Consider the following 13,103-nt stretch of genomic DNA (forward strand, 5'->3'; position numbering starts at 1 on the left):
AATTTTAAGATTATTTTCATCATAGACTGGATATTAAAAATTGGCATTAAGTATTAAACATTTGAAAACTTTCAGATTAAATCTAGAACAAGCTTATGTTTCTTTTGGATTCTATCTAATCTCATTTATTTGACTTTATCAGCATAAACCCCGAAATTTATCGTGGCAAGAAGTGCAAGAGTGCGTCTACCGTTGGCATAAGTTTGAACACCATATAAGTGAGAGTACGACTCATTTCCACTTCAGTTTTGAAGGGGAGCATCATAAGGGACAGATCCGAATGTCACCTTTTCCCTTCCAATTAAACCACTCGAAAGGACTTCCTGTTCGTCATATATTTTTGAGAGCCCCTATGCCGTTCAAGACACTATACATATGCAAACATCCTTGTCTTCTCCGGAATTCGAACAAACATACGAATATCTGTAAAAGCAACAAAATGTTTAATGCCTTCAAGGATTTTTACATTCAGATATTTTAATCTTCATAAAGTAGCTTGATCTAGTTAAAAACGTGTCCCAAACAGTTGGAAATTTCTGTATAAATAGCAACGGCTGCGATACATTTATTTGCAGCGTACTAACTAATATTGGACAATTTAAAAGGAGAAAGTTTTCAATATTTAATTCATAATTAGGCTCATCAAGACTCACACCTCTTTATGAGGCATTTTTATCCATTTCTTTATTTATCTAATGAAAGATAAGATATAGCTTGAAAATTATATCTGATGCTCGCATTAAATCACTTCAAAGCCTAAAGTATAGAGAAGGAAACGAATAGACAAATCTAAATACCGGTGGAAAAATCTAAGCTATTAAAATTGAACTTTCTTTTTAATCAAGGAATAATCAAAGGTTTCTTATTCTAGCTCGTAATTTTAGCCATTTTTGATTTATATGTGTTATAAACCGCCAGTACCTTCATAAGTAGATATTTACACGTTTCGCTTATGCTACCACTTTTCATTTTCAAATGTGTTTTGCAAAACTCCTTGGGAAGAAAAGTATAGAGAATAACTTTTAACGAGAATCCCACTTTTTGAAAACAGAGCCTGACTTTATCTTTCCGAAACCGGATGTACCCCAATCCTAGAAAACTGAGAGCGACGGGACCGATCTAAAATAGACGGGTGTGGGCCAAGCCTCCCTTACTCTCTTCCGCATGTTCCATAGGGTCCGTGGAAGGAACGATCGATGCCTTGTGACGTAGACGGAGCCTGTCTCCGACTCTCCTCTCTGTCGGACTGACTGCCAGAACTGCGCTGATCGGCGAACTTACCGGCAACACTCTCCACCAGATCTTCAAGTTGAGAGAATTCTTTTAAAGAGAAGTTTCTCCAGTTCTGATAACAACTACTGAGAAGATTTCGGACGAAAAAAATGTAGGAAGAATTAGATGCCTCTCTTTGAAGTCAGACGCAAGATCTCGTCTGATGGGCATCCTACGGAAGTTAAGATGCGCTTTTTTAATATTTGAATTAATTTTTTTTTTGAAATTTCAAAATAAGAAATTTGAAGTTTTATGAAAAACTCTGTTGATGAGTATTATATGTTTATATATGTTACCCGATGTATTCCTTTGCCGTTTTTCGGAAGCTCTCATCTTTTAAAAGCGTAAAATTTTCACCTTCTTTATGCTTTTCCGTGCGTATAAACTGTAGTTTTTTATGGTGTATTGACTAGTTATTCAACAGATGAAGCAATGTAAGATGAAAGTAAGAATTTCATTACCAGGTGCTTTAAAACTTGACTTTCTACGAAAATTTAGATTAAGAATAAACTTTGAAGACAGTTATACAGATGAATCTTATTTTGTTTGAACTACTCCGTCATGTAACGTTGTGAAAACTTTGTTCACTATGAAAATTCAGCGTTTAAAACTCGGTGAGAGTAACACAACTTCCGTATACGTGAAAGCTTTACGTGCAGCAAAGGGATGACAAACTAGTTCTTTATTTGTGAGATAAATTTAGTATCGAATGACTTGAATAACCAAGGCAAATTTTTTTCAAGACAGCAAATATCTACGGAGAATGACCACTGGTAAGTAATTCACAGTTTTTAACTAGTTTTCTCTTATACATTCCAAATTCTGTGAAAATTCTAACTCAAATCCTAGTTCGTTTTTGTCTCATTTGCGTCAGAGGTTTTCAAAAAATTTCATTTGTTATCGTAATACTATACTATAAACGATATTCTGATGAAATCCTCTGAGACTTCTGTTCTTTTCAAAATTTAGGTAAGTTTTTTGATAGTGTATAAATTTATTTTAAGTGCTCTAGAGAAAATATGTACTGTGCAATTATTATTTTTCATATTTTTATCCCTTGTAGTATAAAATAATTTGAAACATATTTATTTAAAACTGTTAAGGTAAAGACATTAAATACATCAATTTATATCTTAGCATTTTAAAAAGGAAAATAATTACAATACTTTTTCAATACATTCAACTTTGTTCATTTGGAACAAACATATTTAATCTTTGTAAAAATTGAATTGTTGAATTTTCCCAATCGTTCTCTTTTTATATTTTTATCACAAGAAAATAAATTCTCATTCTCAACTATTCGGCGTGCAAATAGAATAAAGAATTTTAAGCAATCGGAAAAACTCAAATATGCAGACGAGAAAGTCAAAAAATAAGTAAGTAAAGTTAAAAATTATTTTATTTACATATAATAATTAAAAAGTATCTTAAGTCAAAAAACTCAATCCAGCAGAAAAATAATTTTGTTGATGAATTGTTTATGATTTAATTTACTTCGAAAGCGTGAAAATGTTGAAAAAAAATTAAAATGCAAATTTCATACACGGTAATAATATTCCTCGTTAGATTAAATAAAAATTATTTAGGAAAACGTTTGAACAGCATCAAAAATATGGAGAAATCACTTATGGGTAGATGAAGGAATCAGTAAAACGAAGATTTATTGAATAACAAAGCATAGGAAAATAATCTGCACTAAAGCATGTAAAAATACATTACTTGTACATATTCGAAAACTTAAGCATTTGTTTCATTAATTGTGCGGCTTTTAAAAGATTCATTAAATATTCTGGAAAGTGTGGAAATGTAATGTTAATAACATAATCGTAAATATTTCATTTTGAAAATTTTCAAAAATTTACAAATTAATTATAATTTACATTTAAAAAAATAGTTTTTAAAATATAGGTGAAGATTTTCAAGAACTAAATGTAAATTTAAGTTATGGAATGATCTACATTACTTATCAAACACTAAATAAGAATGTTGATGGACACGTCAAAAATATTTATTTTACTGCAATTTCCACCAATTATTTGCACTTTATAAGCGTATATAAGACGGAAGGTACATTATGATTCGTGATAATGTAAATTAAGCATTACGTTAACTATGTGTCGCAGAAGTAATTTAATTAAAGATTTAAATTAATTTTCTATTTAAAGGGATTGCAATTTCTAAAACCTTTCCTCTGAGGTTTATTTTTTGAGTAAGCTTAAAATTTAAATGACTGAAAAGTTTATTTTTGTAATTGTCTAATTATTTCGCAGACTGAAACATTGTTTAAAATGAATAAAAATTTATGCTGGTATCCCATTTTGGATGTAAAGATAGTTCTTTGAAACCCACTATACATGCATTTATGCATACATGTATATAAGTAATTAATAGTGTGGAAATAATGGATGTATTAATATATAGAACTAAGGTAACTGTGAATGAATATAAATTCATTATAGCATGTAATTTTCATCAAGATATTTCTATCAAATTGTATTGGGACCAAATAAAGAATTAAATAGTTTGTAACAGAGTTGAAATTTCAAAGACCCGCCTGCATATTATCATACAGCCCTCTGCTTAACTCAGAATTCTTTTGTCTATAACAGTACTATTTTCATTTGAATAACCTTCATGAAAATTAATGTTACTCTTAAGCATTCCAAACTGCTTATAATAGTAGTCTCTGATCATTTTGTAAATCTAATACTAGGGTATGGTTCAATTTTTTATTACTATTATCTACGTAAATTGATTTTTCTGCTTATGATCAGAATCGATTCTTTCTTGAACTTACTTGGAAAAGAAGCTCATTATTCTTTCTTTATATTTTAAAGAGGAATACCCATTTAATATGATATTGAAGATATGAAGTAAATGATAGCATAATTTAAGGAAATCTCAATTAAGTTTTTCACACTTTAAAATTAATTCATATATGTTAAAGTGAATATTAAATGAAATAATAACAATGTAACCGTAAACTAATGCATAAACATCAGATATACATGTATTAAATCCCCTTTATCATAACGTAAAAGAACTGTAATTTAAAATCACCTAAAAATAATGCAGGTTTTATATAAAGGGTATCGCCATTAAAGCGTATTCTCTGTGTATTAATATTATATTTCTAACATCCATTTATTAGTTCCAAGTCCGAATAGCGTCTAAAAATATTTTTTATAATAAGAACATTTTATGAAAATTCATGTAAATGCAATTAAGTAAGGACTGATGCAAAAGAATTATTTTTCTGAAATTAATTATGTTGTGCATGAAAATAATATGGATTACCTTTACTGTGTACTTTGATATTTGAAGCTAAAAAAAAAACGGATATATGCAGAAGGATGTTGCCAACAAATGTTTGAAATTATTGGGACCTGAGCTATTAGCTTATTCAGTTTGAGATGAACATAAAACTTAATTTCAACTGTTACAAAGTAAACACCTGACTATAAACCTCACATATAAGACTATCCTGTATTTTTAATGTGCTTTAAAGCTTGTAAAGTTCTTTCAGATAATATTCTCTCATTCGTATGATTTTATGTGTTGAAGGTGCATCATCTTAAAAAAGAAAAAATATAAAGATATTTTAGAACAATTTGATGCAAATCTAAATAACCATATTTCTCTTCAGTAAAAAAATAAATGAAAAATTACCTTAATAATTAGGTTTCGCAAGTTACACTGAGCATATATCCTGCGCATAGCGGACAAGTGAGGTTTCGGGAAGATAAGAATCCGGTCATTGTGCTCCCTCTATATTTCTATTGTGATTGTTTTAACTAGCTATGAACATATCTCTCTTTATTTTGGCTAAAGGTATTGCGTTTCTTCAGTAGATATATATGTTTAATTGGAAATGGAACAAAATCTACTAACATCTCTGTTTAATGTTGTTCTTTATGCAGCTATTGTCTTAATCTGGGGGCGTTTTTCTAGTTGCAAAGGCTGTCTACTTAAAGAGGCATTTTAAACAATCTTTGGTGAATTTATAAAGCAATTTAAGCTTGTGTAGGTATTTCTGACTTTATTAAAACAATTAGAAATTTGTAAAATGGCACAACTAGCTGGACATTGTTTAAGTGTACTGCAAATTTAAGGGAGTTTTCTAAATCTAAGATTCACTTGAGACATAACCACAAAATATATAATGCATGCAATATTTTGCATACAAATAATTTGTTATTCCGTAGTTTATGCACATAATATACAGCGTCAGGAACGTGTTTTGTTAATTAAACTCATCTCGTAAATGTTTGTAAAATGTATCAGTTAGGTACGTCATATGATACCATAATAAATATCATAATCACTTATATATAATAAATATCACAATCACTTATAAAAAAAAAACTAAAACTCAGTGCGTAACAGCTCTAGTGAGCCAATGCCTGCAGTGCCCCAAAATCTGCTTTCTTGACCGTGTGCCCCGGGGTGCGTAAGCATATGCCCTGAAAAAGTGGTCAGCTTGTCGCAGAGCCCCCGGTCATTAGTCTCCAAGCGAACTTGGTACTCATTTTATCGACCCAAAGGATGGAAATCAAGGGATGAAAGGCTGAGTCGATCTTACCCAGCCCGGAGATCGAACCCGGATCTGTGGTGCTGGTGCGCGATGCGCTAGCCACTGCGCCACCGAGCCTCATAATCACTTATATACAGTGTTAATTACACTCATGGTGTAAATGTTCATAAAATATATCAATTAGGTTCATTGAATGACATTAAAGTAAATATCAAAAGCACTTAAAATATAAAGAAGCACATTGCTTTAAAATATTCTATCTTTTTTATATTTGTTAATTATTTAGTAGAAAAATTTAAATCAATTAATATAAAAATCATTGTTATGAAGTACCTGCACTTTTAAATAACTCGGATTATTATACGGTAGAATATTAAACTTCTGTAGTTAAAAAATCAGTTAAATGAATTTCTGTTGCTGAATGAATATCATCCGAAATGTTCAAAACTATCTTCGTAATTAAGCATGGGTTAGTTAAAAGTGAAATAACAAGACATCATAAATGTTTGAAAAGATGTAGAAGCTTTTAATGCTAATAATTTAACTTCGCCTATAATGTAGTATGCTAATGCGCTTTGGGTAGAGAAGTCAGAACGGAATGGTGACCTTTGCTTGAAAGTTAGACTACTTCTAAATTAATGTAGAGATATTTGAAATTCATTTTCCTTTCGGATATAAAATCAGATAGTGACTTCAGACAATGACAATCAGCAAATTATGTTTATCTGTAGAGCATTCATTCTCAGTAGAAATTAGTTTTATATTATAATGTGCAAATTAACTGGGACGAAGGATTTTTATTTACAAAATTTTAAGTTGGTTGTCAACTCTTGATTATAAAATAAGCACCTGACTATAAACCTCACATATAAGACTATGCTGTATTTATTCTCTCATTCGTATGATTTTATGTGTTGAAGGTGCATCATCTTAAAAAGAGAAAATATAAAGATTTTTTTAAAACACTTTGATGCAAATCTAAATAACTATATTTCTCTTCAGTTAAAAAATAACTGAAAAATTACCTTAATAATTAGGTTGCGTAAGTTACACTGAGCATATATCCTGCGCACAGCAGACAAGTGAGATATAGATAGGGAAGATAAATATAATGATATAAAATCAGATAGTGACTTCATACAGTGACAATCAGCAAATTATGTTTATCTGTAGGGCATTCATTCTCAGTAGAAATTAGTTTTATATTATAATGTGCAAATTAACTGGGACAAATAATTTTTATTTACAAAATTTTAAGTTGGTTGCCAGTTAAGCAGGTCCCTAAAATCATGTCATGTTCAAAAATGTCATTTAGATTTCTAATTTGCCAGTTTAGAATTGATTTAGACTACACATTAAGATTATTACACCGTTTCTGTGAGAAGAGGAAGTTATTTGCACATACATATTAAGTACATTTTCAATTCGTTCATTTTAGTGTACTAAAAAGAGATATAATGCCTAGAAAGAAAGCAAAGATTATCACATTTAACAATCACACATGGATAATGGTATCAAATTTTGCTTCTGCTTTTTTTGCTTTTTAGTGACAAAAAATCGATCATTTCTCGAATTTTGAGTAGACATAATGAAACTGAATCATTTTCTCCAGAAAGCAAGTGCAAAACTCCAAAATATGATCACTTGCTTCTCTTAAATGGCATTATTAATCCAATAAATTATAGAAAATACCTTAAAAGGAAACCGTTGTGTATTTTTTTTCTTATATTCAACCTTCAAACATGCAGCGTAGACTTCTGACTGTTATTCAGAAGGCAAGAAAAAGAATTTTTGACACGTGAAATAAAGAAAAGCGATGATTATGGGTAAAATACAAATCATGGACCACAAATGACTGAGAAAAGGTCATTTTCAGCGATACGACTCATTGTTTTGTTCATGATTACTCGTCTAACGTTGTTAGACGAAGCAAGGGTGAATCATAAAGGACCTTAACATATCCGAAAAACCGTAAATTACCATCGAAAACAAATGTCTTGGGCATTGTCACTACAGATAACAGTGAGAATCTAGTTAGTATTGACGGAAAGATGAATTCCTTAAAATATATAGAAATTTTATAACATAAGATTGCGCCATTGTCAAAAGCCTTTGCAGGGACATTTCAACATGAGTTGGCTTCACGCCATAATTCAAAATCTGTCAAAAGGCTCATGTTGGAAAATAAAATTATTTTGCTAGATTGGCCTGGACATTCACCAGACTTAAATTCGACCGAAAACCTGTGGCTCATTCTCAAGGAGTATACGCAAAACATATTGCACGACAAAAGAGTACATGAGTAAGAAATCTATAAAAGTGTGGTTCCATGATAAAGAAGTAAAACTCTTATACACAATACTTGTAGAGTCAATATCTAAATGCATGTCATTTGTGCTTATGGTAGACATAATTACCATTAATTTTATTATTATTAATGTATATAAAGGTAACTACTTAAATCATAAAAAGGCGCTTTGTCCCAATTAATTTGCACACTATAGTACATTCCTATTATCAGTATTTTCCCACATAAATTCCACACAAATTATTGATTGAGTTTTCTTGGGATCCTTGTGATTTTATAGTTACCCCTATTCTGGTCCAGAATTTTACTTAATTGCTGAGACAGAAAGGGAAAAGTTACTCAGAGAATTTATAATTAGCGACCTAAATGCACTCGAGGAGACACCCGATTATAGCAACGCAGAGAATCAAACCTGTCGGAAAATTAAAGTTAGTGGAAGACAAAGGAATTGGTGGAGACCAAGCGCTCCTTTATACTTGTAATACGTAATGTTGACAGTGTTAAGTAGATATGCCCCTAGTTTCTCACGAATCCAAGTCATGTTATTGGCTTCTAGTAATGTTATATTGCTTGAGTCTGTAACTAGAGGTCAAGGTTTCCAGCAAATATGTTTACTTTTATTCCGTTCTGCACTTTTTGATTTTGTATCTACCAGTACAGTACAAACTACCTGTACAATAATTAATCTACCATGACATCTTGACAGTTGAGGTGTTTATGTCAAAATTTCCTCTAGAATATTTAGCAGATTACGATTCCAACAAGTAAAACGTATTTAAAAATTTGTTAATTGGTATTCTAATTTTGCTTTCTAATTTATTGAAACGATGTACTGTTCAAGATTCGTTTTATAATTAAAGTTACGGTTTTAAGCGTGGTAAATTCTCTTAAATAGAAATAAACAAAGAGATAAAATTTTATGATGTTTCATGCCAAACAAGAATTGGAATTTAGGAAAGCTAAAAATGTAAAACGGATAAAAGCAATTCATTTGTTAACGCATAATACAAGCATTTTTTATTACCTAATTGTGAATAAGAATACGAAGAACGTGAAATTACACATTGATATTGTAAGGACATCTTATTTGACATTACGCGAGATCGTTTCTAACGAGTAACCGATGAAAATTTATTATCGTAACAATTATCCGTAGCTACTATATAAAATATGAAAGTTTTAAGAGCTATTTAGTGCACAGAATCAATAAAGGATTTCAATAATAGAAACTTATTGCTTGACAAATGTTTTCCGATTTCCGCAGAAATGCGTAATCTGCAATTTTCTAGAGAGCTACGTCAGTATCCTTGCTTCTATCTGGCAAATACTATATGTAACTGTATTTTCCTGATATAATATCTAACTCAAATATTCAGTATTCTCCTTTCTCATCAGTTTATTCGCCCTGAAAACTCAAATTTACTATATTTAACCCTTTTTTGTTTCCAGTATCATCATCCGGAAATCATGAGGGGGAAAGTTATGCGAATTTAAGTTTCGAAACAGCGAAAGCATCTGAAATGAAAAGTAGTCATGAATAAACTACATGTAGCTATTACAATATCTAATAAGGTTTCTTAATTTCTACTTTTCAGTAGCATTATAGTGTTGCGAGGCCCCAACTTGTCAGCAACAGTGGTAGTGGCTGCTATGAACTGTAAATTACACAAACTCGTAAGAAGGATTTAAATCCCTTTTTATTCCACTTTAGAAATCACAGCTGTGTTCACTTGACGCTCATAAACTACGCCAACCCGGCGGTTTAACAAAACAGAAATGTGAAACTAAAAATAAATGACAGGATGAATAAATAACGAGATCACTACCTACGAGGCTCTAAAATCGTAACTAACTTAACCGCGTTCTAAGATACAGCTGAGATTTAGCAAACTTATCAATTAAGTAGTTGAAGACTCAACGAACTGCCGAAATAGGCACACAGGCCGAAACGCGCTGTTCTTAAATTTCTACCTAGCAACCTTCACGCTCGTGATTCAAGAAGCACACTCACAATCTCGTTTCCCTTCTATTTAAACTCAACTTACTTCTGCTAAAATTTGAATAGACTGCGCGTTCTACTACAATTTACATACTCTGGCATTGGCAATTCTAGGGGAAAGTAAAAGCTTGACAGGAAAGATAGCTTAAACTTAAAATAAATGTTAGTTAAAATAAATATAAACCCTATAACCTGAATCTTGCCCGTTCGTATTGTTATCTCTGCTACCTCTTGGACCTCAAATCATGCATATACAAGGTGTTTCAGCAAATCGGTTACACATTTTCAGGAGAGATAAATAAGATCTATATGACGGAAAATCGCACATCAATTGCACGGTCGAATACGCTTTCTTGGCTCTGTAGCAACGACAGAAAACACAAAAACGGAAGGACATGAACAGTGTGACAAAATATGTTTTATTATGTTTAGTATAGCAGAAACCATCAAATAAGAACAACAACGGGCAACGATCGTCATTAAATAAGATGTTCGAAATTACGACCTCGGATCGTGATGTAGGCCTTTCATCTCTGGGATATGGAAGATCTGGATTATGCATGGAAGATCACATGGAAGATGCATGACGCATGATTTCTGCAATTACGGTCCAGGTCGTAATTTCGAGCACCTTCTTTGAGGATGACCGTCTGTTTTTGTTCCTATTTCTTGATTTCCACTGCACTAAGCCTTAATCTCACCCTGTTCGTGTCATTCCTGTGTTATGTATTCTTCACTAACGCGCCAGGAAAATGTTTCCAAACATGCATTGCTATGCGTTTTCTCATCCTCTAGGCGTACTCTGTCTCTCCTGAAAATTTGTAACTGATTTTCTGATACATCCTCTATAATTAGAGAACGTAAATATGCAGCTGACTCAGCGAATTGGTTCTTATGTTAGGCTGACATAACTCGTGATTCATTAATAATACGCTGTGTGTTCTCATTAATAACACGCTGTGTGTTCATCGGTCAAAGAAAATTTAATACTGAAACAGGTAAACCATGGAATTTGACCTTCCTGATTAGTTAAAAAAATTCTACATATTTTTTATAATAATCATGTAGGCTGTTATATAGTTATCAACTTCCAGAGAATTTAATGCCTTATCGAAAGCAGAAATTTAATTGAATATATTTTATATCGTTTTATATTGGAATAATCAGGATGAGTAAGAATTACGAGATAAACGTTTTGAAACAGTTCTGCATTTAAAGAACAAAGAAGCCAAGTTTTTGGAAATGCAGTTATTATCTTCAGATAGCTTTAGACAGTTTTTCAATTGCTTTACCATAAAACTCAATCACAGATATAAACACGTTATATTAAGTTACCGCACCGCCCCTGAGTATTGTTTAATAACAGAGGGTATTTCAAACATTACATTATGACTATATTTAAATCGTAATCCAGTAAAATCAAATATAATATATAGAGTTGAAACCAATAAATAAAATATTGAATTTTCACTCCCACTCATTGCAAAAAATTGTCGTATGCTACTCTTAGATTTTCAGACATATCAAGGCATAGCTTCGTAGACACATCGACAAAACTACGAAAACGCCTATGTAGCCAGCCCCTAATCAGCAAGAAAAGAAGCATTTAATATCATATACTGGTGGAAACATGAAATAGACGTAAGTGTAGAAACAAGTATTTTTTTTGACTTATTAAATGGTAGCTCAGAGAAATGAATCTGAAATGAATTTCATTCTGCAGTAGTAAGCACACTGAGTAAAAGTGGTCTAAAAATGATAGTCGTCCGCTTCAAATGCAGTTACGCTTCTCTGCCTAACATTGCATTCCCCTTTCTATGAAATAGGAAGGTTGTTTTGTTAAACTGTAACCCCGATACGTCGACACACACATAACTTCTAATATATCGAGTGCATTCAAAGAATAAAAGGGAAAATTTGTTCTTCAACAGAGGTCCCTGAAGTTGAAAATTCCTATGGTTACTTTCTATGTAGCGCTGAGTACTAGCGGTAACTTTGATGAGAGGAAGGAATGTATGCTTTGCACTGAAAACTGGAAGTATTTAATTCTAACTCTCGGTCTAATCATATGTTAAGCTTTTGGCGATACTGAGTATACTGGGGATTTGCAGCATTCACAAATTAAGAAAAATTTAAGATATAGCATAATTCTCGAGAAAACACATTTCGCCAAGTGAATACTTTATTTTAACAGCTTTGGGAGAGAGTAATGTGATTAGGTGGTTTTCAGCCCAAAGATTTAAGGATAATAATTAAAGATAATAAAGATAATTTATGAAATTTTATTTTTCAGGATATAAGTTTCACGTCTTTTATGGGAAATTTCAAAGATCATTCGACTGATCTTTCTTATGAAACAACAGGTTGCAATAATGATAAAAGTTCATGCACGAGAGGACATAAGATCTTACTTGTATAAAAATGAAACCTATGTAAATATCAGCAAATGTCGAAATTCCGTTTGTTTTACGTGGTTGAAATTAGCTTCATTAGCATCTATGGTTAAGCGTTCATCAAATTGAATATTTCAGAGTATCTGCTACAGTTATTCCGTTCTCCATGTCTTAATCTAAACTTTCAACATTCTCGACGTAATAATCTTTTATTATACTTTATTCCATTACCACTGCATTACTCTGATATCTAAGCAAATTTCATTTAACCGTTATTTAAAAATTATCTATATTAATTATCATTAGATATGACTGTTATAATAGCCTAGAATCAATAGCGAATAAAAGTCATTTTTTTGCTATGAAACTGTTTCTGCTTCAGTTCTCTGAAGTATAACAAGCGTCTGCTCAATAGTGCTTCTGTAAGGTATCAATACAAAGCAGCCCTGTATTATTCTCTGTGATACTCTGAGACGTTTTTGGTGATACTGCGATCAGAATTTAAAAAATACGTAGATTACCGCTTGATGGTTACAATAACCCTGTGATATTTCGTGAGTAAACCAGGTACTAAATTGTGACTTGCTCATGTCGTGC

The 13,103-nt window shown here is 31.7% G+C and overlaps 1 protein-coding gene across 1 annotated transcript in view; it reads left to right on the forward strand.

Moving 5' to 3' along the window:
• The first annotated feature begins 1,277 nt into the window (after nucleotides 1-1,277).
• Nucleotides 1,278-13,103, forward strand: part of LOC118185654 (alpha-2C adrenergic receptor-like) — a 643,792-nt gene continuing 631,966 nt past the window's right edge. Inside the window, exon 1 of the mRNA XM_085824822.1 lies at nucleotides 1,278-2,045. The gene's annotated coding sequence lies outside the window, so the exon portion shown is untranslated. The remainder of the gene's footprint in view (nucleotides 2,046-13,103) is intronic.

The sequence above is a fragment of the Stegodyphus dumicola genome, chromosome 10 (genome assembly GCF_044657685.1).
Source record: "Stegodyphus dumicola isolate Sdum_Otavi_A_Nest chromosome 10, ASM4465768v1".
NCBI lineage: Eukaryota > Metazoa > Arthropoda > Arachnida > Araneae > Eresidae > Stegodyphus > Stegodyphus dumicola.